We start from the raw sequence: 27,571 nt of genomic DNA on the forward strand, positions 1-27,571 counted from the left end.
CATGCCTTTGGCTCTGTGACCGACCCACTTAGGCTCATCTCCAAGGGCTCAAGTTAAATACATGACATTTTTTTTCTCTTCCTTGTGCTTAGGACCTGGGTAGAGGAGTAGGTATATTTTTGCCTATACTGGAATTCCCTAGAGCTAGACATTCATGTTGAGATTTTATAGACTGTGATAAAAACAAAAACAAAAACATGTATTTTGAAGCCAGGTAGAGCGTATGAAAATCCTGATTCTTCCACTTTTTGCTCTAAGCCTTACTGTCCTCACTCATGTATTGAGGACAGTAGTAAATACCTCACCAGGATGTTGTAGGATTAAAAGGAATGATTTTCTAGATGCAGTGCTTTGGGATATAAAAAGTGTTTACTAACATGTTACTATTATTATAGTTATTATTTATGGCCTCCAAGATGCAACTTTCTACAGAAATTCATGGTTCAATGATGTGTATGCAGAGTGAGGAGAAATGAGGGATGTTTCAACAACTGTTGGATCATTGCTTCTTGGTTCTTTGGTAATAATAACTTAAGCGCTTTAACACCTGCTATGCTATCTCTTTCTTTCAACTACTACTTATTGAACATAGTTACAGTAAGTAATGCGCTTATAGTCACACAACTGGTAAAGTAGTAGAGCCAGGAATTAATCAAAATTTTTTGAGTTATGGCTCTATGCCCTTTCTGTTCTGACAATAGATGTTTTTTTTTCCTCCTAACTTATGAGAACAATGATAGCTTTCCACAGCTTCTAAATTAGAGCTTCATAGAGTATACTGAATAAATATGTGTTGGATGGATTGAGACTTTTGTACCATGACTATCACAAGCCATGAGGTTAGTTAAAAAACCTGAAAAGTGTATATTCCAATCGTATCTGACAGGGGAACAATGGAAAGAGATTGCTGTGGAATACTTCCCATTCATTAAGAGAAATATTAAGGCCAGAACATCTATTCCACAGCCAGAGAGATTCTTCGTTCCATGACTAATGACCTCATAAACTTTTTACCTGTAATCTGAGGTGTTAACCATAGCCCATGGATAGAAAATATGAGAGCCAGAGATGGGTCACAAATGACCACAGAGTTCTAGCTTATACAACACAGAGCCTGATGGGGGCATTAACTGAGAAAAGGAAACATAGTTAAGAGGAATAAATTTAGGGAGGCTGATAACAATTTTAATGTTAGGAATCCATATGAGGTTCTCTGAGTCATATGAATGGAAATGTCTATAGTTTATTTGCAATATGAAATCAAAAGTCACGTCTGAGAACAGGGTTTTAGATCCAAATTTGGCAGTTGCTGAGGCCACGTTCATTGCTGAAACAATGGAAAGGAGTACTTTTGTTATGTAGATTCTGAATGTGTATGCAAAGACAAATATACATTACAGTATGTAAATAGAAATTATAGAGGAAAGTGTTGATACATAACTATCATGCTTATTTTGTAAAGTAAGTATGAGTTTTATTTAAAAAAAATGCCTTAAATTTGATATGTGCTCAGAGGCAGTATGGCATAGTACCTCTTGGTGTAGACCCACAAACCAAACTGCTAAGTGAACATCCTGATAGACAGTTACCTGCTTGGGTAAGTTATTTAGGATCTCTGTGCTTTAGTTTTCTTCTCTGTAAAACAGGACTAATAATAGCTCCTATCTGACAGATGATTGAGAGGATTAATCTTGTTATTGTATCCTTAGATATTATTTAAACAAGATCTGGAATATCATTAGGTCTTGACACATGGTAACTGTGATTGTCATGGAAATATGAGCAAAATGCTTTGATGCACAAAAAAAAAGAACATGTATTTCTTCCTAGGAAGGTCAAGAAAGGCTTTTCTCTTCCTAGACTGCTCTTCCTTGATCACTTTATCTGCCTGCCCACTTGTATTTGTCCCTCAAAATACACCCAAGATGTCATTTTTTTTCCTGTAAAACATTCTGCTTTCCCTGATTTCCTTCTTTATCAGAATGAGTCACTTTACTTTTTCTGCTGCTTCTAGATCCTGAATCTCACCACCTGTTAAATTGTTCTTGTTTGCTTTACCTTTCATTCTCACTTATCTTACCAATTTTTAAGTCATATTTTACTATAAACAGTTAAACCAGAAGATGCCAAAATAGAAGGTAGATCCACAAAAGAACATAAAATGTCTAAAAAAGAAAAGATTTTTTTTTTAATAAATGGAATTCAGAAAACTGGATAACCATTTTGGAAAAAAATAGAAGTAGAGTCTCACATTACACCTTCAAATAAAATAATTCTCAGATGAATTTAAGACTGGTATTCTTTTATTAAAAAATTAAATATATGTAAATATATTATTATTAGAGGTTTGGGAACAAACTTTTTCTAAGTTTCCAACAAAGGTAGAAATTATTTTTAAATTGCAATTGATAAAATAAAATGTATAATTTCTACATAGCAGAAATACTGCAAACAAAGATGTAAAAACTATATTAAAGATATAAAGCTGGAAAAAATATTTGCAGCAACTACAACAAAATAAAGATTAATGACTTTGACTTTCAATAAACTTTAAAATAAATAAGAAAATGTCAAACTCATACAAACAAAATCATTAAACAACTTAACTAAACAGTTCTCAAAAGAAGAACAGTTAATCACAATAAAGATATTTTACCAAACAGGTAATCAAATATATAAAATTAACACATAATGAGACCTCAGTATTAAGTAATTAAATTAAGTATCTCGGGTTGTTTTTTTAAAAAAAGAGTAAAATCTTTCATTGGCATGGGTATGGCCAAATGGATCTTACATAAATTGTGAATGGAGAAGTAAACTGATACATATTTTTGGAGGATAATTTTGACAACAGTTTATGTAACTAAAACTTACAAAAACACTCTTTTAACTGTATTTCTAGAAGTTTTTACAAGGAAATAACCAGATTTGTGTGAAAATATGAATATACAAAGACTACAGCACAGCCGTCTTTATTTACACAATTATCCATAAGAAACTTCATAATAAATTCTAGAGTACCCATATATTAGTTAGTTATCAACCATTAAAAGCCATTAAGATCTGTATTTTTGACCTATAAATGAACTCAATATCTTTTAAATTATAAAAGTTGTTTTTAAAATATCACATTTATTAAAATCTCACATTAGTAAGAACTATGTATAGTATACGTTAGGAGAAGTAGGAAGTTCATATAAAGATGTGAAAATGTGCATAAAGATTATGTCTAGGGTGGTATTGTAAGAGATTTTAACCTTTCTTCTTTGTATCTTTGTATGTACATAAAACCATGTTGTCTAGAATAAATGTATAATGCATTTATAATTGGAATATGTTATTGTTATGAAAAAATGAACTACATTGCCAAATAACGAATTGGATTAAAGATAATGCATTTCTGTAGTTTCCAATGGCATTAGCTAAATACTTGGAAATGGTCATCTTAAGACCTCCCCCTGTGTAATTAAAAACACAGCTGCCAAGCCTTGCACAAGAATAATTCTAGACTCCAGATTATGTTTTCCTATTTTTCTTTTTCTTCTTACTTTTCCAGAGTCTAAGAAAACAAAATACCATGAATTATTAGACCATGGAAAAATTACCAGGGAAACAGATCATTTTTAAAACAGATTCATTTTTATAAATAATTTACTTTTTTTCTAGGACTTAAGTGTTCAAAACACCCATGATTTATAGTTTAAAATGCCAGGTCTATTTCCCATGGAACGGCAGATATATTTTTCAGATGTGTTGTATGTGAGGCTAGATTATTTATCACTGGAGTCAAGGCTTTTTTTTTTGTTTTTACCTCTTTTCTTTAAAATTGTCTAATTAGTCAAACAGGAAAGAGGAAAACTGTTTAATTCATTTTAGAAACAGGATACAGAGGCAACATAAGCACCTCAGTCTCAAGCTAGATTTGCTAGAAGCTGCCCATAGTGAACGTGTAACCTTAACACATATCATTGGGGTGGATTTTGTTAAGATAGCTTTTCCTAATTAAAATATATATATATGTGTATATTGCTAAGCTAAGTATGAAATAGCATCTTAGAGATAACATGATTTTAATTTTTTATTTGTTAATTCACATATGGTGTGAATGCCCAATAAACAAATGATGGTAGAGTTCTAGCTTATATCAAGCTAATATCTTTACATTTCTTTAAAATATTCATTAAATATTAACTGCCATTTTATTTTGTATGTATTTATGTATTTATTTAAATGTATAGTTTAATGTTTATCTTTTTTTTTTCATGCTACTATGGCATAGTTTATTCTTTTAGTGAGGGTGCAGCCCGCAGTGGCCCATGTGGAGATCGAACCGGCAACCTTGGTGTTATCAGCACCACTCTCCAACCAACTGAGCTAACCAGTCACCTCTTTAACTGCCATTTTAAATATTTCCATCATGTCTTCTCATTATTCCTTTGCTGCAAGACAACTTTCTGTGCCTTATTAGGAATTTTTCTTTGGATAATGATGTTGGTTTTGCTACTGCTGTTAATAGCAATGACAAACATCACCATAATAAAAATTGCTAGATGGATTTATTGCTTACTTCATGAGAAACACAGCAACTCTATTATTATTATTTCCATTTTATAAATAAGGAAATTTATCTGTTAAAAATGTGTAGGTAGTAATTTTTAGAGATGGAATTCAGGCCCAAGTTGATCTGATTTTGACTTAACCATGCATGATACTGTTGTCTTTGCCAGTACATGCTAGAATAAAGAAAATATATTTCTTTCAAGCAAAAATAATCTGTAAATATAAAATGGTTTTTTTGTACCACGTGGTATATTCTTGGCAATAGAGTCTCATTTTCTTCAAGTTGTCCTAAAAATTCTTATACACCTGCACATATCAGGAGTAGAGAAAAATAATACAAAAGGCGACATCTGTACTTAAGATATAAAACACCAGCCTAGAAGTAACTGAAAATGATGTCCAGATACTACAGATTGGCCTACAAGCCTAGTGCTTATTTCTCAGGCCTCCTCTCATGGCCATTCCAAAGCCCTTTTACTATGTCATTCTCAAACATGCTTGATTTTATCTCTGCCCCATAGGAGAAGTCATCTAGACATATATTTCTATATGTATATACATATACATATATATGTATATATAGACACACACACATATATGTTTCTATATTTCTAGACTATTCAATGTGTCATACACATGTGTTTTAATTGAAAATATATTATGTACATGAACATGAATCAGTTAACTTTTTTTTCTGGATATATGTAATATCTTTTTTCAAGCTTCAGCGAGAGATTTGTTTTTCTTTTTATTATTTTCAGGTGTACAAAACAATGTAATAGTTAGACATTTACACCCGTCCCAAAGTGATAACCCCCTACCCCAATCTACTACCCCTCTGACATCATATATAGCTGTTACAATTCCATTGACTCTATTCCCTATGCTGTACTAAACATGTTGTAATAATTATAGTTGATGTTCAGTATTATTCAGCTTCAGCTTCAAAAGTACACCTCAGTGGTCAGGTATGTGCACCATCCATGAAGTGGTCTCCTTAATAAGACAAGTGTCCATCTGACACCCTACAAAATCTTTACATTATTGATTATATTCCCCAAAGTGTCTTTCATATCCCCATGGTATTCTTGTGTTATCAATTTGTGCTTTCAAATCACCCTACTTTCTCCCTCATCCCTACCCCTCTCCCATCTAGCAACCCTCAGTTTTTCTCTATATCACTGAGACTGTTTCTGATTAGTTTACTCATTTATTTCACATATAAGTGAGATCATATGGCATTTGTCTTTCTCCGTCTGACTTATTTCACTTAGCTTAATGTTCTCTAGGTCCATCCATATTGTTGCAAATGGTAAGGTTTCATTCTTCTTTATGGCCGAGTTATACTCCATTGTATAAATGTATCACAATTGACAAGAGATTTTTATTTGAATTTGTTGGAGGGGCTTGGGCTTGAGAGTCCCTGAGAAGCTCCAGATATTATGCAGAATTTTGTGTGATAAATAGAAATGTGAGGTTTCTTTTATCTTTGCAATGTCATTTCTATTACTCTTTACCAGTGCTGACAATACTATTGTTTATGTTGGTCTTCCCTTAAGTTATGGGCCCACTTAATTCAGTAGTAAGGAAAAGAAATCACCTCTTGATAATTTTTTGCTCCTTTTTCTTAATACTTTTCTTATGTTATACTCTCTTCTTTTTTCTTCACTTCACTTTTTTCCTTTACAGATAATACTGCATTTTTATCTATAAAAGGTAACTAAAAAATGAGAGCTGCTCATGCATGTATTCTGAAACAGTATCATTGCTGAAGAATAATGTCAAAATATGTGCTTGATTTTAAAATTACACTAAAATAAATAATTTTTCTGTCACATGCCAAGGAACTGTTTGTGTCTTGGGGACTGTGGTGGACAGAACTTAGGGTGGCCCCCATGTTCACGCCTTGTATGTCTGGGATCTACCACTTGCTCCTAACAAATAAGATATGGCAAAGATGACAAAATGTGATGGCGTGATGTCATTCCTGAGATTGTTTGTGACAATTTGTGATTGTTACTCTGTGAGTGTGTGTGTATGTACGTGAATACTCACCTTGCTATCACACATGAGAGATACTTCTTGACTTTTTTGCTTCTTGGTTTGAAGAAGTAAACTGCCTTGATGTGAACTGCTTATAGAGGGGGGGGCCAGGTCGTGAGCAAGTGTAACTCTAGGAGTTGAGAACAGCCTCCAGCCAACAGCCAGCAAAAAGGGAGCCATAGTCCTACAATCACAAGGAGATGAATTCTGCCAAAACCTGAGAGATCTTGGAAGTAATTGTTTTTCTATTCATGCCTCAGATAAGGTGATAGACTGGCTGACATCTTGATGGTAGCCTCGTGAGGAACTGAGCAGAGGACCCAAATAAGCCATACTCAGACTCTTGACTCAGAACTGTGAGATGATAAGTGTGTGTTCTTTCAAGTTAACTGTGTGGTCATTTGTTACATATCATTAGAAATGTAATACAGGCCCTGAACACCAATTTACATTTTACTTATTCATGTGTACAATGGTAGCTCACAAGATTCCAGTGGATAATCTGCTGGATAAAAGAGATGTTATTTTGCTGGAATAATTTTCACTGTCATTTGACTTGAATTTATAAGGAGTTTTTTTTGAGTCAAGGAAAACTGGCATGAGCCTTTTAAATAGGAAAAGAGATACATTTTAATAACTTAGTTTATGAATATAATAATCTCATATCTTCCTTTCACCTTATGATATGGTCTCAAGAAATTTTAAAAGTGTTTCAAAAGTGTTTTAAAAGCTACACTATGAGAAAAATCAACTAGTTATGAGCTTTTGGGGAAACAGGAACACCTCTTTCCAGTTTAATAACACCCTTATTTTGATTCAATAATATCTATATGAAATACCATCTAGAGTAAATATATTTTAATATTCTGCAGCTATGAAATAAAAAAAATATATATATAATTTGTGAATAAATTCATAGGGGTAGAGGGTTTACATTTTTTTTTTTGTTAAAAATGAAATATATAGGGAAGAAGTTCTTGTCTTGGGAATGCATTTACACAGCTTTAATGGCCCCAGACTTCTCTTAGGAACCCACATTGTAAATCTCACAAGACTCTAAAGATGTTTCTAGGAGTTTTTTTGTTGGGGGTGAAGGGGAGCATAAGCAGTCATGTGCTGGGTGAAAGTAAAAAATTAAACAGCCAAGACAGAAGAAATAGTTTAAACAGATACACATATAACATTCTTGCTTTCATTTCTCTAGTTTGGAAATCCCCCGACTTTTTTCTAAAACGTATCCTTTTGCCTAGGATGTGGATTCTAGAACCTCCTATCTATGCAGCCATCTAGATCTATCACTTAACATGTCTTCCCTGGATCCTTTTTCCCCCCTATTAGTTCTTCCCCTTCAGCACACACTCTCCCTGCTCCATAATCTTTCATTTTCCAAACACCCTATCCAGCTCTGCCCCTACCTCCTTCTTTAACTGTTATTCTATCTACATACTTCTAGTTTCAATTCAAATTTCCTGTTTGAATTGTTCTTTAAAATCTCTTCCTGGTCTCTCTACTTTCTAATCCATGCTTCATCCTGCTAAAAGAGTGACTTAACACACACAGGGGGGTGGGGTTCGTTGGCTCCCCGTCACCTTCATGCTAAAAACAAGTCCTGTATGTGTTATGTAGATTCCTTTGTGCCAGATTGTCTATTTGGCAGCTCTTTCTCTGCCATTCTGCTCTACACTTTTTCAGAGTTCATTTTCTAGGCGTCTGCATACTTACCTCATCTGGCCCATCAAACTGTATGCTCCTTGACAATGGGACCTGAGCCTGGTAATAGGTGCTTATTAAACCAACGAATGACTCACATTCTGAATCTAACATTGGCCTGGCACCAAAAAGATCAATACGGTTTTTGTAGCCATTGGATCTGAGTAACATCATGACACAGATGTGGAATTTACTGGCAAAATAAACACTCCAAGACTTTTAGCATAACAATATATGTGCTTGCTTCATAGAATCAATATGGTTAATGTTCTGTCTTAGGTTAAATTTCTATGACCTTCCATACACACCTATTTTCAGAGCTGTTCTACCTCTCATGACACTACCCCTTCCTTGGCTTCTGGAGCAGTGAAGATCTACCAGAAGTGTCCCTTTTTTTTTTTTTCATGTTTTTCTTAAGGTCTAAATATAAAGTCAGACAATTAAACCCACAAACTTGTTGCAACGATGTTGCTAACCTTTTTTGATATCAGAGGGATTTTCATTAAGAATTTGTAGCAACTAGACAAACAGTTAACCAAGTTTACTGTTTGGAAGTGCTGAAAAGGCTGGGTGAAAAACTTAGATGATCTGGACTTTTCGCCAACAATTCATGGCTCTTGCATCATGACAATATATGGCACTGTCTGTGAGGGTGTTTTTAGCCAGTAAACAAATAACTGTATTGGAACATCCCCCCTACTCACCTGATCTGGCCCCAATGACTTCTTTCTTTACTCGAAGATAAAGGAAATATTGAAAGGAAGACATTTTGATGACATTCAGGACATCAAAGATAATATGTTGACAGCTCTGATGGCCATTCTAGAAAGAGTTGCAAAATTGCTTTGAAAGGTAGGACTGACTAGGTGCTGGCATCGATGCATAGCTTCACAAGGGGAGTCCTTCAAAGGTGGCCATAGTGATATTCAGCAATGAGGTATGTAGCACTTTTTCTAGGATGAGTTCGTGAACTTAATTGTCAGATCTCGTAACTTGTCTTCTAATTAGAGAGGACAGGAATAAATAATATTTATACTCAGAAACAGAGACTGTCTTGGGTATTAGTTAAATAACCCAAGAAGCAGACCAGGCGTGCCTGAAACAATGAACACCAGGACCTAAGAAACTCAGTGCATATGTGGACTCCACCGTTAGATAAAACAGACTCTCTGTGACAGCTGCTTTTCATTATATACTGCAATCTCTGAAGTTTATTTTGTGTTTTTAGTCCATCAGGATCAAATCTTCTTCTTTGGCCTTGAACATACAGGATTTCACAGCCTGGAAGGGGTAGACTATGACCACAAGCACTGTAATCAGTTCTATGAGGACTAGAAGCAGTTGTGCTTATGAAGCTTCTGAAGACACATACTGGACATTGGGGTGTTGTGGAATAATCTAGTTGGAAAATAGCCTAGAAATATGAGAAACATACAGCCTGTTTTTTCTAGGGTAATTTTCAAAGTGCTAGCTCATATAAGTACTTGTTAGAAAGTAAGATTCTTGTTCTTAGAAGTTTGGTTATCATTGTAATAATAGTAACTACCCTAGATTTTGGTGTGGGCAACGTTTAAGAGCATGAGCTTAAGAATCAGACAAACAGGGTCCAACTTCTGGCTTTCCTATTAATAATAGCTGTGTGGTCTAGAACAAGGACAAGCTACTCAACATCTCTGCACTTTGCGTTTTCTCCTTGTAAAACGGGAATGAGAGAGTGCCTACATCATAAGGTTACTGTGAGAATTAAATAAGATGATTTGTATAAATCCTGCAGTACCTAGTAACCACTGAATGTATGTTAACGGTTTTGATTACTATTTATAAGTTTTATAAATGAAGGAACAGAGGATAGGAAGTTTAAATAAGTTGCCTGAGATAGACAGATGGTAAAAAAGTTTGAAACAGGGTTTGGATCCAGATCTCTTTAACACTGAAATCTTTGCATATTCACTTCACCATGTAGCTTTAAATGAAAACAACCAATGATGTATTCAGCCATATGTTTCATAGTTCCTTGCTGTGGGAAACCCAGATTCAGATTTATTCCACCTGCTTGTCTTCCCCATAAGAAGCTGGGGGTGGCATGGGTAGGGCTGTATGAGAATGATCTAGAGAAAGCAAACCCATCACTCTTTTCTTGCTTTCTTATGGCTGAGCCTCAGTTGGTTAATAAAAGAGCCAGAGGACACCCTATTCACGGGGGTACATGCAGGGTACTAATAAAAATATTTAGTAATTGGTTTAGCATGGACACCAAACAATCAGAACGGACACTGTGGCTAGCTCCAGGTCGAGACCCTGGAGGTCCCTTGCTAGGCCAAATTTGGATTCTGTAGCTGCTAGATTGTTGGGAGAGCTGTGGGCTGGCTTGGGGCAGAGACTTACAGACCAAAAGCAGTATTTCAAAATCTTAACTGTGGTTCAACTATGCAGTAGCACGCCAACTGAAGGTCAGCCCAGGAGGTATGTGCCTTTCATCCTGGTTACTGGTTTATCTTCCAATTATGCATACTGTAGTGCTTTTATTTAATGGTGAGTTTTAAGGTGAGTAATACTCAGTTTCTTGGCATGTGAGGACTACTTCAAATCGAGCCAAGTTTGACTCCACAGCCTGAATCCTTATTCCTATGTCACAGTACTCCAGTTACAAGATCGTAACATTCAACAGCTTCTGTTGGATAGTTGAATAAACTGAGACCTATGTGGCTGATAGCGACAGGGCCAGGAGTTGAACTCAGAGCTTCTCACTTTTCATCCAGAGCCTTTTCATCACATCACATTTGCCTCCCTAATCAATACTAAAAATGATATTAGTCTTCCATGTAAAAATTTTGCTCCCTAACTATTTCAGCTCCCTGGTTGGAAGGACTCTGATAAGGGAGTGCCTAGTGAACTTTAAATCCTATCAAGCATTTGCAATGATCGAATGTCAATGTATGCAATTACTTAGACTCCTGTTCAATCTAGCGTCTCAAGCTGTCCTTGAACTAACACTTTCTCAAACCAGATAAAGGTACGTTTTTTTTTTTCATTTTTGTGTGCCATTGATAACGTGTGGTATTTTTGAAACTCAGAACTTATCACAGCTTCTCCCATATCAAAATGAGCAGCCATTATATTTTGTGAAACATAGTGGCTTAGTCAAATACTCTGAGCTACCTGATGAAATGGTGTATTCCCGGCATCTGTCTCTGTTTCCTGAAAGGGGGGAGATTGAGGGATGGGCAGGGTGTACATAAGCAAATGGGTCAGAAAAGTGTCTGCACGGGGCAAATTTGGCTCCTATCTTTCTCAACAAGAATTTTAATTAAATTTAATTTTTCTTTATCCAATTTCCTGGTTTCTAATTGCTACCATAATTTTCTGAGGGATGAAAATGATTTGTGACAACTCATACCACTAGAAATGACGTTGAAATGGTCCACAAGTCCCTTTTAAAACAGATCTAAGTTCAAAACTCTGGGCAATCCTATAGAGTTTATATAAGTAGACAGTTGGTTTTGGTTTTTTTTAACCATTTTCACTCACTTATTTTGTATAATTTTTTAGAGTATATTATTATCCAACAGTCAACACTTTGCTATGATTCTCCTGTCACTTAAATTTACATATTTTTACCAGTGTCATAGTAACTAAAATAATAGAATATTCATTTATTCCTTAACATGTCTGCTTAGTCTGTATCTCAGTTTCCTATGAGGTAATCCTTGTATCAACTTCATAAGTTTGTTGTGAGTTTTAAATAAAAATCCATGTAAGTTATTTAGAAAACTGGCTGACATTCATTAGTTATTACTAAATTTTACTTTAAAATAGATTTCAAATCTAGTTTATGAAATGAAGGAAGAATACCCTTAGGTAATTACTGCAGCTGATAGTAGGGATCTTTATATTTACATTGGGGGCATCCTTGGATCTCTGATTTTAGGATGAACCCCAAGATGCCAACTCTGGTTGTGCAAAGTTTGTACTGCACAAATCTAGGAGGCACGATTCACATACACCAGAGGCTTAAAGCAGTTTCCGGTTAGAAGCCACTGCGGGCCAGGCCTGCCATCCCTACAGATCCCATTGATGAGAGTGGGCAAGCTGGGAAAATGCCGTGAAGAGCTCTGTGTCTACATTTCAGCTCCCTTCTTTTCTGTTCTTTCGAGCTTGCGGTCTTCACTTGCAGTTCCGTTGCCTCCTTTTTGGTTATTGTCACTCTGTACTTCTGGCTTGACACTTGTTTAGACTGTGTGCTTGTTTTATAATAAACTTCAAATGCCTTTAACTCCACATCCTGGCTCCCAATCTTATCCCATCCCACACACATATCTGGATCTAGTGCTAATACCTGGATATCCTTCTTGCCTGGAAATGAAACCCACATACCGGCTTTTTTCACCTTTACCAAGTCCCTGGAGAGGGCCATACTCCTTAGAATTCATGGCTCTGGTGCTGCTCCAATCTAGAGAAAGGCATTCCCCCATTGCACAATTTCATTATTATTATTTTTATTACTATTATTATTATTTTCTTTTCATTTCATTATTATTAACTCAAGGCTTCTCCAAATGAGATCCACAACTGTTTCAGAATTACCAGGGAGTAGGACACATGAATTGAAATATTAAGGTCCTGGAGATTCTTTTGCACTTTAAATTATGAAGATGACTATTTAAAACTCATTCTATTTTACCACAAGATTGCAACTGTCTCTTATTTTATACCATTGCCTCTCTGCTCAAAACTCCAATATCCTTTCTCCCCTATCCTCACCTTCCTACCACCTAATATATTGCCCTACCTGCATCGGTGTTCATATGTTTGTCTTCTTTCTGTTACTTTGAATGGACACTTCTTGCAAGTTGTTTAAAGAAGACACAAGTTTTATAAGTTTTTAAAATTGATTCCAAAGTTAAAAATATAGTGGTATAAAAATACATGTCTTCTCTTATCTAGAATTTCAGAGTGAAAAGTAAGATCAAAGAAACAGGAGTGTCCCTTTGAGGGAGTTAGTATTACAGGAAGAAATGAATAATAGAGAGATACAGCCTATGAAAAACTTTGATAAAATGGAAAAGTATCTGGTAAAACCTAAAATACCAAAAATGAAACAAAACACAGAAAATTTGAATATATTAACTATTCATTAAATAAATAGAAATATTGATTTCAAATACCCCTTCCCTTCTCATCACCCTTCTCAAAAGGTGCTGGAGAAGTGCTTTTAAAGATGAGTTCTACTAAACTTTCAAGAGATAAGCCTTACCTTATAAAAATTATAGAAGAAAATAGAAAAATGTTGCTTAAATCATTTTATAATGACAGTAGAAACTTGATTCCAAAACTAGGTAAGGTAATTAAAGAGATAATATTGTAGTCCTATTTCACTAATGAATACATTCTAAATATCCAGATAAAAATCTTGGTTATTACTGGAGCCAGCAGGCAGCAGCAGGCCTCAGGGCTTTTGGTGGGGTACTCCAGGCACGATACTGGTGGCAGCCTTTCTTGGCTTGCAGCATGGCCTTTCCCACCTGCTCTTTGTCTAGCATAGGCAGCGAACAGCCACAGGTGGCTTTGTAGCTTCTACCAGAAAGTCCCTGCCAGTCACAGGCAGTGGCTGACCAGAGCCTAAACTGGAGTCACTCCCAAAGGCTCCAGAACCAATACACCTGGAGGTCAGCTTCAGACCACAGCTGAGCACCATGCAATTAGCCCCACAGTCAGCACATACCAAGGGCAGTCCCATCAGGCACCAGAGCCTGCTGGTGTAAATCCCACTCCACGGGGTAAAGCCCCCCCCCCCACACACACACACAGCAGCTTGTAAGCTGTGGATGTGGACATGGCCAAACCCCCCAGTCAGTCAACCTGAGGGTCAGTCCCTCCCACTGAGAAGCCAATAGCAATCAAGGCTCAACTATAACAGGGGCACATGCATCCCACACAAGGTACGCTCTTGGAACTCCCTGGCGCAGGTGACCAGGGAGATGTGCCACTAGGCCCCAGAGAGGTACATTTATAGTAATGGAGTACTATGTAGCAGTTAGAAGTAATAAACTAGATTGATGACAACAACAATATACTTTTAAGTGGAAAACGTCCTGAGTTTAAAAAAAAAAAGAGAGAGAGACAGAGAGAGAATTGAAAAAAGAGCTAGTGACTATAATTTTTTATATGGATTAAAAATACACAGAAAATAATGCAATATATTTTTCAGGGATATATATATATATATATATATATATATATATATATATATATATATATAAGCACTTCAGAATAGGTTCACCCTTCCCTACAGTGGGGTGAGGATGAAAAAGAGTATAATAAAATGAATATACTTAAATAAAATAAGAAAGGGGCCTTATTGGAATAATTGAGTATCACATGCAATGAAGTAAGGCGTGTGAGTTACTCTTTTCTCTGTACCTGCTGTCCAAGAAATAAAGTTGTCTGAGAAACCAGGATATTTTGTTCAGAATAATTTGATTACAAAGCTGTGCTCCAATTTTATTTCTTGCCATCAGAATTTCTGAGTTCAGTCCCTTAGAGAATTACATTTCCCTTATGCCAAAGAATATACTTTTTCTCCCAAAATATGTGGTATATCCATTATTATTAATAGAAGTTGAAGGTATACTTGGGAGAAACCAATAACTATCTGGTGAAATACTAACAAAGCCCATTTTTACATGCTATATATCATTTCTTCCCAAATGTTGCACTTTTTTTTCGGCCCTGTTGCTCAGAGCTCACACTCTTTTTTTTTTTTTTAAATTGGGGAATTGGGGGATGGGAACAGCGCTGGGGAATTGGGAGAAGGGGAACAGACAAGTTGCTGTTCTTTTGTTCTTCAGTCTAGTTGTGGAGGACGTTGCTTCACTGACCCAAGTTGGCACCATTATTGCACTCTTCCTGGGAGAGGCAGATCAGTCGCTGGCTTCTGGACAGCTGCTCATGGTGGCTGCTGGCTGCTCACAGTGGCTGCTGCCCACTCATGCTGGCTGCTGGCTACACACAGTAGCCCATGGCAACCCCCTGCAGCAGGGGTTGCAGCCTACACCATCGCCAGCGACTCACGGCAGCCCAGCTCCAGGTTGAGCTGTTGTTCAGCATCTTAACTGTAGAGGGCAGAGTCACTGGCCCTCATATGTGGGATCTGAAGTGGGGCCCACTGGTATCCCAAACCAGCTCTTAACCAACACACCACTCAGCAGGCCCCCAAATGTTGCACTTTTAAAGATGCTTATTTATTCATGGGGCTCAAAAATTCTGGCTGATAAAACTACATAATATTTATATAAAGCTATTTTGTTAGATGCTAATATTGATACATAACCTTAGTGTACTAGTTCTTTAGTGTGTATGTGTGTGTGTGTGTGTTCTTAGATATATATGTCACATATATAAATGTATATAAAATCACATATATAAAAATATGTGATTTTATATATCCTGCACCTTGATATTGTGTGGAACTGATGTAGAACAAATTGTAGTCTAAATATATACATGAATGTACTATGTAATTTTAAAGATATTGGAGGTATGGAGTAGAAAAGTAGTTTTTCTGCTTTTCAACTGAGCCCTTACAAAGCCTGCTGTTTGACAGAATTAAGTGCTGAGTCCTGTATTACAAAATGAAACATGTGCTAACTTTACAGAAGTTCCCTTGCCAAGTACTCAGGATGATGGGAACTATGGGGAAACTTTCAGGCAACTTTATATAGTAGAAAGAAATCTAAACTAAAATTGTGTAGACCTGCCTTAGGTTCCCCATGCTGCTTCTTTCTAACAACCTGATAAATCACATGATATCCCAGTTTCCTCACCTGTGAAATGGGGGATAAATATCTCTTAGTTGCAAGATAATTGTTGTATTCTAATGACATAGCAACTTCAGATGTTAAAATGTAAGAAAAACTTAGTAGTGTGGACCCTGAGAAAGACGATACCTACTAAGAAGGGCTCCTGGTGGCTAACTGTGCTCAAATTAAAACAAAACAAAACAAACAAATAAAAAAAATGTTTCTACCAGCTATTTCTACACAGGGGTCTCTCATACAAACTGTACTGCAGGGAGAAGCCTGCACTAAGCTGTCTGCCTCTTGCACCAAACTGTCTCTCTGCACTGTATTGCTGCCATCTGAGCTACCTTTTATAAAGTAGTTCCTGGAATCCTATTTCAACCAATAGCACTGAGACTTTCTCTATCCAGTTGGAGCTGTGCAGTTATAGTCCCCCATCAGCATCTTCACCAACCAATCAGAGTGGCTTCATTCTGATCAATCAGAACAGTGCTTTTTGGACCAATCAAACTGTGAAGATTTGGAGTCCTCATTTGCATGAGTATGGATCAATCAGGGACTAGGAGCAGGGACTTCTCTCTATATATGTCAGCCCCCCTCTGGCTCAGGGAGCACATGTTCGCTTTCCACCAAAGTCTGAGGACTGTTTTCCCAGATGGAGCAGAAACACAGAAGATGTCTCAACAGGGCAGACTGGAAAGGACTGGAGCAGATGGAGCAGAGCAGAGCTGTCTATTCGGAGAGCATTCTCGCCCCTGTCCCACCTTGCAGCCATGCTGTTTCACAGCCAAGCTGCTTCATAATTGAGCTGTAACACTACTGAGCTGTCCTCACAGCCTGTGCTATATCACAGTTGAGCTGTTTGCACTAAAGTTTCCTTCTTTATCACATCCCAAATTGGGGATTCCTGTTGGTGTTGAATTGGCACCAATGACCATTGTTGACAGAAGCAATTATGGTTGTTTACCTCCCCTAACCATGTCACCTCACAAACAAGTGAAAAGCAAGCAAACAAACGAACAAATGTGAGAATGGAAGAAAATCACTTGGAAAGTAAAATAGAAGCAGAGAAATTCTGAAGAACTTTTCATCCATTAAGAAGTTGATGAAAAAAAGTTATATCACCCAAGAATTTAACACCAATCTCCATCAGTTTCTTTTCAGTGTTAAGCTTTGGTCACATAGAAGCACTTTCAGATCCTATAAGATTGGGGTCTTTAGCCAGATCAGAGTGGAACATCTCTCATCTCAAGTGGTGAATATTACAGTATGGAAGAAAAAACTGGTGAAAAAATTATAATTTTTCTTCCATACGAAGGCACGTTTATGAGATATGGGAGGTCCACACACAGTAGGGCTACTCCTGGCAACAGGGACATATAGTCATCCTAGGTAAAGTTCACGTTCGTGTTCCCTAGGCCTCATTAGCTTATGGCTTAAATCAATTCTCAAACACAGTAGCAAAGTTGAATTTCTCTAATTCCATTCTAACATAATTATGGGAATCATGGGATTAGTGCTTTTTGAATTTTGCTCCTTCCCAGTGAGTTTATGGAGTCCTCAGAGAGTACCTCTGGTGCTTGTGAAGTCATTCCTCGTAGTTAATCTTGGAATTTTTGCCATTTCCTCAGGCAAGTGTAGTGAATATAGGGAATGTAGCAATTTCCACTGCCATGGTCTGGTACCAGCCATTTTCACTTTATTCAGAAATTCTGAGTCATGTCTCTGGTTGTCACCTCTGATGTTTTATTGTCTTCTGTTACCTTACTGTTGTGAGCTTGTTAGCTTTCTGCCCCTCATTTTATGCACTCATAATATTCCTGTGATTTTGTCATCTTTTCTTCAGTTTATTCTTTATTCTCCCATGTCCTCTATAGGCTATAAGGAATCACATTCGAGGCCTCAATAGAAACTTTGCAGAACCACTTTTATTTTTAACCATTGTTCCTGCTCAAGATTCTGGCACAAGTTCCTGGAGAAAAACATTGAATATGTGCATAATATGAATAGTTCAATCATCATTGCCCTAAAATGAATTCCTCCACTCTATAACTGGGTATTCATTTTTTTAATACTTTAGGTGCCTTATCTCTGATAGACTGCTGTTTTCATAATGACTCTTGGCTCTTCATAAACATACAATGAAGTGGGAGAAAATACAAAGAAGTAAGGAAGATATTCTCTAAAGGAGAAAAAGCTTCACTGAAGACATAGCAGCAGGGATAATTGAGTCCATACTATGAAATTTCTAGGTTGTTCTCATTGAGGGGTGCATTTTAGGAAGAAATTAAAACAAGAGTTGTATCTCTAACAGTTACTCAATTCATGTAGAATTTTGGAGTTGAGGCAGTGGATGAAGGGAACCATTGCTGGTGTCTGAGCAATAGGTAGTCACAGACAGTCATGTTTACAGAATGGCATAAAATGGTTAAAACTGTAAACAGAGAGAACAGCTGGGAATATATGAATAAACTTATGCGTGGGATGATATGAATTTAGACTCTAGTGGTGGTAAAGACAGTAGGTAGGGGTAGGAAAGAGAATGAAACAGATTTTAATAGAATAACTGACATAGCTAAGTCCTCAGGGAAAAAACAAAAACAAAAAACAAGAATTCCAAGTTCATTTCAGGGAGTTCAGCAAATTGAAATTCACAAATTTCAGCTGTAGGGTGTTTCCATTAAGGTGATCTTCACACTAAGGAATCTTATCTTAGAGTTGCTGTCTCACAACTTTACTGTCTTGGAACAAAGAATCAAGCCCAGCTGGATGCAGACAACTTCAGGATCATCTTATGATGCTGAGATTTATGTTTACAAGCTCTAGGTTCTCCCGGTTCAAGGCTTAAATGTCAGCTCCACTAGTTATTTACAGTGCGGTACTGCCAGAGTCGATATGAGCAATAAAGTATACAAACCATCAATAGCTTCCAGATTTTGACTGCCAAAAAATTGGAAACTAAAAGAAAAATGGAAGACAGATGATGACATCAACATTGAGGGCAGTGTGAGAGCACTGGTTTTGGCTCTGTGGTATTTTGAATATGTGGCTATGTGCTGCAATATCCAGTAGAGAAACATATGGTACCTTTCAGAAGGCCAAGACTGGAGAGAAATATGTGAATCACTGGCATAGGGGTAATAAAATCTCTGAGAACAAATACCTTTTTATGAAGGAAAAGGTAACAGAGGAAAATAGAAAGGGAGCCTGAGGTAAATTGTCTCGTTACCTATCATAGGGGAGAAAGTATCTGTAGTTCCTTTGACACAATGTCCAGCCTTGAACGCAGGCTCTTGACTGCACGGGCTGTGTGACAGGTGTGTTTTGTACATCACATTACTGATTGCCTGAGCTGTCCTGGTCACCCAGCTGTTTCTGTGTCTGTCATGTTTGAGCATCTTCTACTCCATGGTCTTTCACTGCATCCGATCTAGTGTTTCCCCACAGAGTACTGCCCTGCGATACTGACTCATGTGTTCCTTTAATGTTTGCCCAATCACTGCTTTATAAAGGCTAACTCCAGAAGGAGAGGTGATATATCACTTTCTGACTTTGGGAAATATAAGGAAATCCCATCATTTAGTCAAATAATGCTTCTAGTTTCCCTCACTTAACTACACAGATGTCATTTAGCTTTCCTCCTCGGAGCCCTCCATAAGTGTCTTGGGGAGTGGGAAATGGAAGAACATTTTCATTGGGAAACGCTGTGTCTTCCGTAGGTCACAACAGTTTCTCAAAATGCCAGCTCAGCAAAAGACACAAGCTTCAGAGACCACAGTGCACCATGTAATAGTCACAACCACAGTGAAATTGGCTCAAATAATTTATTTTGAAATATTCCAGATTGCAGCCAAGGTATAGAAAAATAGCCGCATAATTTATAGGTCCCACTTAAGTCTTCTCCTTATAAAATTAAATTCCACCCTTTTCTTACTTCTTGCAACAGCAGTTTCCTGGCACTGCTGACAAGCATTGCTCTTCAGAGTTCTACTCCTTAACACCATGGAAGACTGTCCACAAGCTCCTAAATAACCTGCCAACTCACTGAATTTGAAGCCATCGTTTAGGAACAATCAAAACCATCTTGACTCCATTTTCCAGACAGATTGTCCCAAGGGCCAGAGCATAGCTGCCTAAAAGAAATCAGTTATGGTTCATGAGAAGGAAAGCAAAGCATGCATGGACTTTGGGATGATATAATTCTGGAATCTAGCCCAAACATTTTTACTATCTCAGCATCTTTTCATTGCTGTGCCCCATACCCAAATCACTGTTCTCTTAGCTTAGCTTGTCACATTGTTGGCATCTTCTCATTCTTCACATCTCAGCTTGATTGTCTCTTCTCCAAAGAGGCCTTCCCTGACCAATCCCGTTAAAGCAACACCTTTCTTATTCTCCCTCTAGTTATTATCATCATAATCCTGAGTTTATTTACTCCAAAGCATTTTTCTCTAAGTATTTTATGTATTTATATTTTTACCTATTTTCTTTTAGATTTTCCTTCCCTCTAAGAGGCAAATTACCTAAGGGAAGAATGGTAAGCACATCTGTTTTATTTTTGAGAAGCAGAATAGATAGTGTTATGATTCTCACTTTTGGGTTTCAGGGTCTCTGAAAAGTTATTGAGGATCCCAAAGAGCTTTTATTTATGTGAGTTATATCCATCTGTAATTACTGTATTAAGAACTAACATTGAGAAATTTAATAAACATGTTTATTAAGTCATGTAAAAATAAGAATAGTAAAATCCATTGCATCTTAACAAAAATAATATTTATTTTATGAAAGAAAACCTATGTTTTCCAAAACATACAATTAGCACAATGAGTGGCACTGTTTTATATTTTTTGCATACCTCTTTAATATCTGGTTTAATTAAACAAGAGCTACATTGTTACATAGGCTCCTGCATTCAATTTGTTGTGAAATATTATTTTGGTTGAAGAACATAAAATCAAAAGCTTGCTTACAACCTTCTTTGATGGGCCAACAACTGACAACTGGTAGTTCCTTAAAAGTTAATTGCAAAGTGGAATCTGAAATCACATCAATGAGCTTCTCATAATCTGTTCCATTACAATTCATTGGTCTTGTACTTTGAAAGAATCTTTTACCTAGGAATGATTTTGTAACATCATGCATTGATCATCTACGTTAATATTGGTTAACTGGTTTATGCATATCTCTCAAATGCTGACACAGTTCATGATAGGATACCAAAAAGTTTCATTTGTAAATATTATCACTAATCTCATGAGAAAGATCTTTAAATATTAGAAAGCTATTGAGTCCATAGTGACATAGAAGGTTTTCAGTATCCCAGCTTTGCTTAAGAACTTTAATTTTATGCGTTCATTCATTTTTTTTTTATAAAGGCTTTTTTTTTTTTTTTTAGCTGAGCCATCCTGCTACCTGTTGGCAGCTCAGCGGCTGCTCAGCTCGGGCTGGACTCGAACTGCTGTTGCTCANGCGGCTGCTCAGCTCGGGCTGGACTCGAACTGCTGTTGCTCAGAGCTCAAACTCTTGAGCGAGCTCTTAACCAACTGAGCCACTCAGCCGGCCCTAAAGGCTTATTTTTTTTAGAACAGTTTTAGGATCACGATAAAAATGAAGGGAAGGTAGAGAGATTTCTTATATACTCCCTGCTTATACACACCCACCTCCTAATATCACCATCCCCCATCAGAGTGGTACATTTATTGCAATTGATGAACTTACTTTGATACATCATAATTCAGACAAAGTCCATAGTTTATTTTATATTATGGTTCACTCTCAGTGTACATTCTATATGGGTTTGGACAAATGTGTAATGACAAGTAACCATCACTATGGTATCATACAAAGTAATTTTCACTGCCCTAAAACCATCTATGCTTAGTGTATTTATTTATTCCCCCACCCACTCCTAGCAAACAGTAACTTAACATTTCGTTGAGAGTTTTTAACCTGTTGGTGAATCTGTAAGCTTTCTTGTTTTCTAATGTCTTTTTTTGGTTTTGGCATTAGATTAATGCCAATAACACAGAAAGAATAAGAAAACATAATCTTTGCATTAAGCTAGTTTAGCTATGTGTGAACCATATTAAATTTTGTTCTCTTCTCTTGTCATGTAAGGGTCCAGGCCAATAATCCAAATGCCTATTTCACTCTTAACTAGTTCAACTTAGGAGACTTTAATATACTTTCTAGCTATCATAACTCAGCTAAGACCATCTCAACCCACCACAGAAACGCCAATGAAATTTTATCTCAAAAGAGTGGTATTTGAGATCTCTATTCCTTTCTTCCCAGGAGGCTCCTTGATCAATATGCAAATTTACCAAATCTTGCTCAAGAGTCAGCTCTATGTATCAAGGAGTATTGAGGGGGCAGCCTTTGTGAGTAATTGAGATGCTGTATTGAAATCTTCCCCTAGAGTATGGCTGGGCAAACTACAGCCTGCTGGCAAAATCTGGTCAGTGCTCTCTTTTTGTATGGTCTGTAAACTAAGAATGCTTTTCACATTTTTTAAAGTTTCTAAATGAACAAGAAAAAAGGAGAAGGAATGGGAGGAACAGGAAGAAAAACAGCAACAGAGAGAGAGAGAGAGAGACCTCACATGGCCTACCAGGCCATAAACATTTTCTAGCACTTTACAGTAAAAATTTGCTGACCTCTGCTTTAGAGAATTGGATTAGAATGAACCTTACATTTACCTAACTATGAAGAATCAGTTAAGTGATGTTCCTGGAAAAAAGACCTATTCCAACGTGATTTTTGTGTGTTCATTTTCAGAGCCAGACATTGATGGCGTTGCTTTTTAACTTCAGCCTCACCCACCTTTCCTGCTAAAATCTAACAGTGTATATTTGCATGTAAATCATTTTGGAAGGTTCTTTGCCAAAATATCAAAAGCAAACTTTTTTTGTTTTGTTTTGCATAGACATTCTTCATATGTAGTTTTAAAAAGACTTTTTGCCTATCTGTGTTTTCTATTTTCTTCAATACATATTTATAACTTGTATTATTTTCAAAAAAGGAACTGTGCCTAGTTCCAGGTAATGTGAAAGATAGGAAGATTGACACTTACCATGCATCTAGAGATAAACCTTATGAAAAACAATTTCAGGAACTAGGTAAAATTTTTCTTGGAGAAGAAAAAAACTTAGAACAACCTTTGATAGCAAGTCTGAAACTTCAGAAAGATCATCAAAGGAGAAAAGTGTTTCACTTATTCTATGTGATTAAAAAGAGAATGATTAGGACAAAAGTGAGAACCCACAGGGAGACCAATTTCTGCTTATTATAAGAGAGCTCTTTCTAAAAGTCAGAGCAGGCCAATATTTATGACTGTCATGGGACACATTAAGAAATACATTCAGTAAATATTTGGCATGGAAGTCATAAAAGACATTTGCTCAAATGATATGGAACCATATAGGAAGGAGTCTTTGAGTTTTCCTTCTACAAGCACATGCCACTTTGAGTATTTGAAAACACTGCTGATACAAATAATACATCCTGGACCTATCTATTCATGCCACATCGAGTCTGTACATCAACTCAGTGCCCAGTTATTGCAAATGTTTTTGGTTTTTTTTCTGATTATTAATTTCTAGTTGAAATTAAATCTCTGCAATCAAATTCATAAGTTACGAATCAAAAAATCTGATTGGGGCCGGCCGAGTGGCGCGTTGGTTAAGAGCTGGCTTGGGACACCAGAGGGCCCCGGTTCGGATCCCACATATGAGGGCCAGTGACACTGCCCTCTACAGCTAAGATGCTGAACAACAGCTCCACCTGGAGCTTGGCTGCCATGAGTCACCGGCTAAGGCGTGGGCTGCAGCCCCTGCTGCAGTGTGTTGCCATGGGCTACCGTGTGTAGCCAGCAGCCAGCGTGAGCGGCCAGCAGCCGCAGTGAGCGGCCGTCCAGAAGTCAGCGGACTGATCTGCCTCCCGTGGGAAGAGCGTAATGATGGTGCCAACTTGGGCCAGTGAAGCAACATCCTCCACAACTAGACTGAAGAACAAAAGGACAGCAATTTATCTGTTCCCCTTCCCCCAATTCCCCAGCGCTGTTCCCATCCCCCAATTCCCCAATAAAAATCTTAAAAAAAAAAATATGATTGGATTCTTCCTTTGCATTGATAGGAATCCTAGAATAGAAACCTGGTACCTGAAATGCCTCCATTTCTATCCATACAGCAAGAAAGAAAAAAGGGCAGAAGTAGAGTAAAGGGGATGGAAAGAAAGCAGGGGAACATTAGAGAAGGGCGCTGTGACATGGCCAGGGCTCTTTTCCCAGAACTAAGATGAAATTACCAGGCAACAATGTTTTTTCTCCAGGAAAGTCCATCCTGTCTTGCTTCTTTCCATTGTTTCTGTTTTTTTGTTTTTTTCCTTTCTGATCTTTTTATTTTTTATTTTTGAAATTTTCCTGGTCATGGTGATTTAAAAAGTAATCCAAAGACAGCAGTAATGTGTCCAGATGGCAGGGTTAAAGCAACCTGGGGAAATTAGCTAAGCAAGTCGTGGGATCAAAGACAGCTGCTGTTTTGGTGTAATTAAACACATTTAGGGGAAAACCTACAGACAAGAGCAGGGCTCAAGGGACAGCCATTGGCCTTCTACCTATAAGTCAGAAGTCAGACGGCATATTAATCAGCCTCACAATCTAGGGGCACAAAGAACCACTGAAACAGGTCATAAGATTGGTCTCCTTTCCTTGGCCTGAAAAGCCACTTAAAATTAAATTACAGGATGTTGAAGACACCTACATGTCCCTGGGTATCACTTACCTTCTCTGTGCCTCCTTTTCCTCTAAACTAAGGTTAGAACTGTTGCTCACTTAAGGTCCCTGGGATCCTTGAGGATTTAGGAATATAAGGTAGTGACAAGAATCATTAACTTGTTTTTAATATCTCTGGATATTTAATGGAAATCACAATGCCATACAAATAATTATTACTGAGTTTGGTTTTGTTTGGAATTTATAAATGAATTGAGATGATACTAATTGCTTAAAGTTGACGGAAACTACTAGCTGGTTATTGGTAGTTTTAAAAGACTTTCTGGGATGTGATTAGTGGGCCAGAAATTGGTAACAAACATGGTCATGTCCAGGGTGAAGCTCTCTATTAAGTAAATAAATAAATAAATAAATAAATAAATAAATAAATAAAATGGGTCCTCCCTCATGAAAAGATAGGGAATTCCATAATAGGCAATATGTAATTGTTCCTCAAGTCCTCACGTTCTTTAGTTTTAGGTTACTGATGTCTGTGACCTAAATTTGTCATGGTTGTATTTTATATTGTTTATTCAAAATTAATTTCCCAAAATTAATTAATTGTGAAACTCACCCTCCTGTGAAGAGGTCAATGGATGACATTTTCCTCTCCAGAAGCAGTAAATTCTCAGTTCTGTTTCTTTGGATGCATGGTAGGTACAATTTAAAGGATAAAACAGCATTTGGAAATGTGAACATCAGGCCTTCATTTTGTTAGGGCTTTCCCTCTCTGGGGTACATGATTGATGTCCTTAAGCACACCAAGAAATCTTTTCTTTATGTTTCTTTTTTACAGCTTTTTTAAAAAAATAAAAGTATTTACTTTGGTCTTCCTTCTGGATAGTGACAGAGATGGAATTGACAACTACAGGAAAATCTGTGCCCGCCTTCTCAAACTACAGATGTTTTTGTGACCAATGTGCAATCCCTTTCTTTTCGTAATGTACTATTTTAGGTCATCAACATCTGCCATTGGTATTATTTTAGTAATTGGTTTCCTGGCCTCCAATCTTACTATCTTATTGTTGCTGCCAGATGCATCGTTCTAAGGCACAGTTTTGAAAATACTTCTTACTTGAAATCCTTCAATGGCTCCTCATTGAATAGAGAAAGAAATGAAATCTCCTTAGCTTGGGATTCAGGGCACTGTCTATTCTGGCCTTGAAATTCTTTTCAGATTTTCTTGCCATTACAGTCCTCTCCATTTTAAACTCTAGCAATAATACCATATTTAAAGTCCTCCATTTTGCCATGTGTTTTTCACACCTCACAGCCTTTGTTCATACTGTTTCCTGTAGCTGGAATTCTCTTCTTTTCCATTCTTTAAAAACAAATGATTAAATATCTGGGAACCAGCTTAAATATTTCTCTATGAAATAAAAACTCTTTTCAGCGATGCTACCTCTGTGCTTTTATAGAACTTTGCATGTATCTTAGTCAACTTTGCATTTTATTAATATTTTACAAGCCAGCTTATCATACTTGTGAACTGCTAGAGATTGAGAATTAAATTGTTCCATCTTGAATCTCTGTGAGGTCTGAACAGAGTCTCTAAAATAATTTAGTTGCCTCTAAAGTGGTCATCTGCTAAATTATCTTCTGAAGATTCTCCTAGATAGATACAATGATTGTAAAAAGAAAAAAATATATATATATGTATATTTTCCTGTTACTTTTGAACTAAAAGGTGAGACTTTATTCAAAATGTTCATATTTAAAATAAGCCCCCACAATCTTTATTAAACGATTTCCTCAGCCATCTTAGCTTACCAAGTTTCCAAATGGCATGACCAATAATCTAGTTTTTATTTATTTGTTTGTTTGTTGTTTTAAAAATCTTTATTTTTTCCAGATCAGGAGCCTAGGTGGCTGCTGCTGGAAGGACACCTCTACATCAAATGCTTGCTAAGGGTCTGAGCAAAGATTCTGTCTGACTACAGGAAAGAGCATGTTCCTGATCAAGAAGAAGTAGGTTCCACTGCACTTCTGCAGGAGTCAAGGAAGAGAAGCCTGGAATTCTGGGTAGGCCTTCCCAGAGCTGCTCAGATGTGTCAGGTACAGAGGGAAACCAGCCTGGTCCGTTACTAGGTGGGGCATGGGAAAGGAAACAACCTGGACAATTAAGTACAGTGTAGGGTTCAAGAAATAAATGAGACTCAATGTCCAAAGTAGGGTAAAGGTTCCATTTCTTAAGTGATTGTTAATTATTTTCCCATTAAAAACGTAAGCATTTCTATGTCAGGACATAAAATAATGTCTATCTATGTGAGCCGAGATTGTCCCAGACAAGGGAAAGCTCTTGATATTGAGCTAAATTATGCACCCTGATTGTGGTAAAATACATGATTACCATTAGATTTTAAGAAATATTGAAAATGGTTTACAGGCTCCTAATATAATCTTTGTAGATTACAATCTTTGTAGGAGACCGCTAGCTAAGATTTGGGGGGATCATTAGAGAGGATCAATCCCAATTTTTCGACTTGAAACATGAGCAAGTTAATAATTCCCTCAGCTTTACTTTCTCATTCTATTTCTTTACTCCCAGAAAAGAAGGTCTTCATTTTAAAATCCTCTGTTCCCTCTTAAGCCACCCATATATTGTATTAATGACTCAGGTCTGCTAATCCACCCTATTCCTTCATGAAATTTAATGCTGCTATCTGCAACTATTTGAAGATAAAGAGGT

General features: G+C 36.9%; 1 long non-coding RNA gene across 2 annotated transcripts in view; it reads left to right on the forward strand.

Moving 5' to 3' along the window:
• LOC109373327 (uncharacterized) overlaps nt 1-27,571 on the forward strand; it is a 436,631-nt gene that overhangs the window by 396,342 nt on the left and 12,718 nt on the right. Inside the window, exon 7 of one of the 2 annotated variants that reach the window (XR_002122201.1) lies at nt 26,735-26,937. This is a non-coding gene — a long non-coding RNA (uncharacterized LOC109373327). Of the gene's footprint in view, nt 1-26,734; nt 27,364-27,571 lie in introns of those variants that run through there. The other variant, XR_002122200.1, reaches the window with a different exon arrangement.

The sequence above is a fragment of the Hipposideros armiger genome, unplaced genomic scaffold, assembly GCF_001890085.2.
Source record: "Hipposideros armiger isolate ML-2016 unplaced genomic scaffold, ASM189008v1 scaffold_707, whole genome shotgun sequence".
Lineage (NCBI taxonomy): Eukaryota > Metazoa > Chordata > Mammalia > Chiroptera > Hipposideridae > Hipposideros > Hipposideros armiger.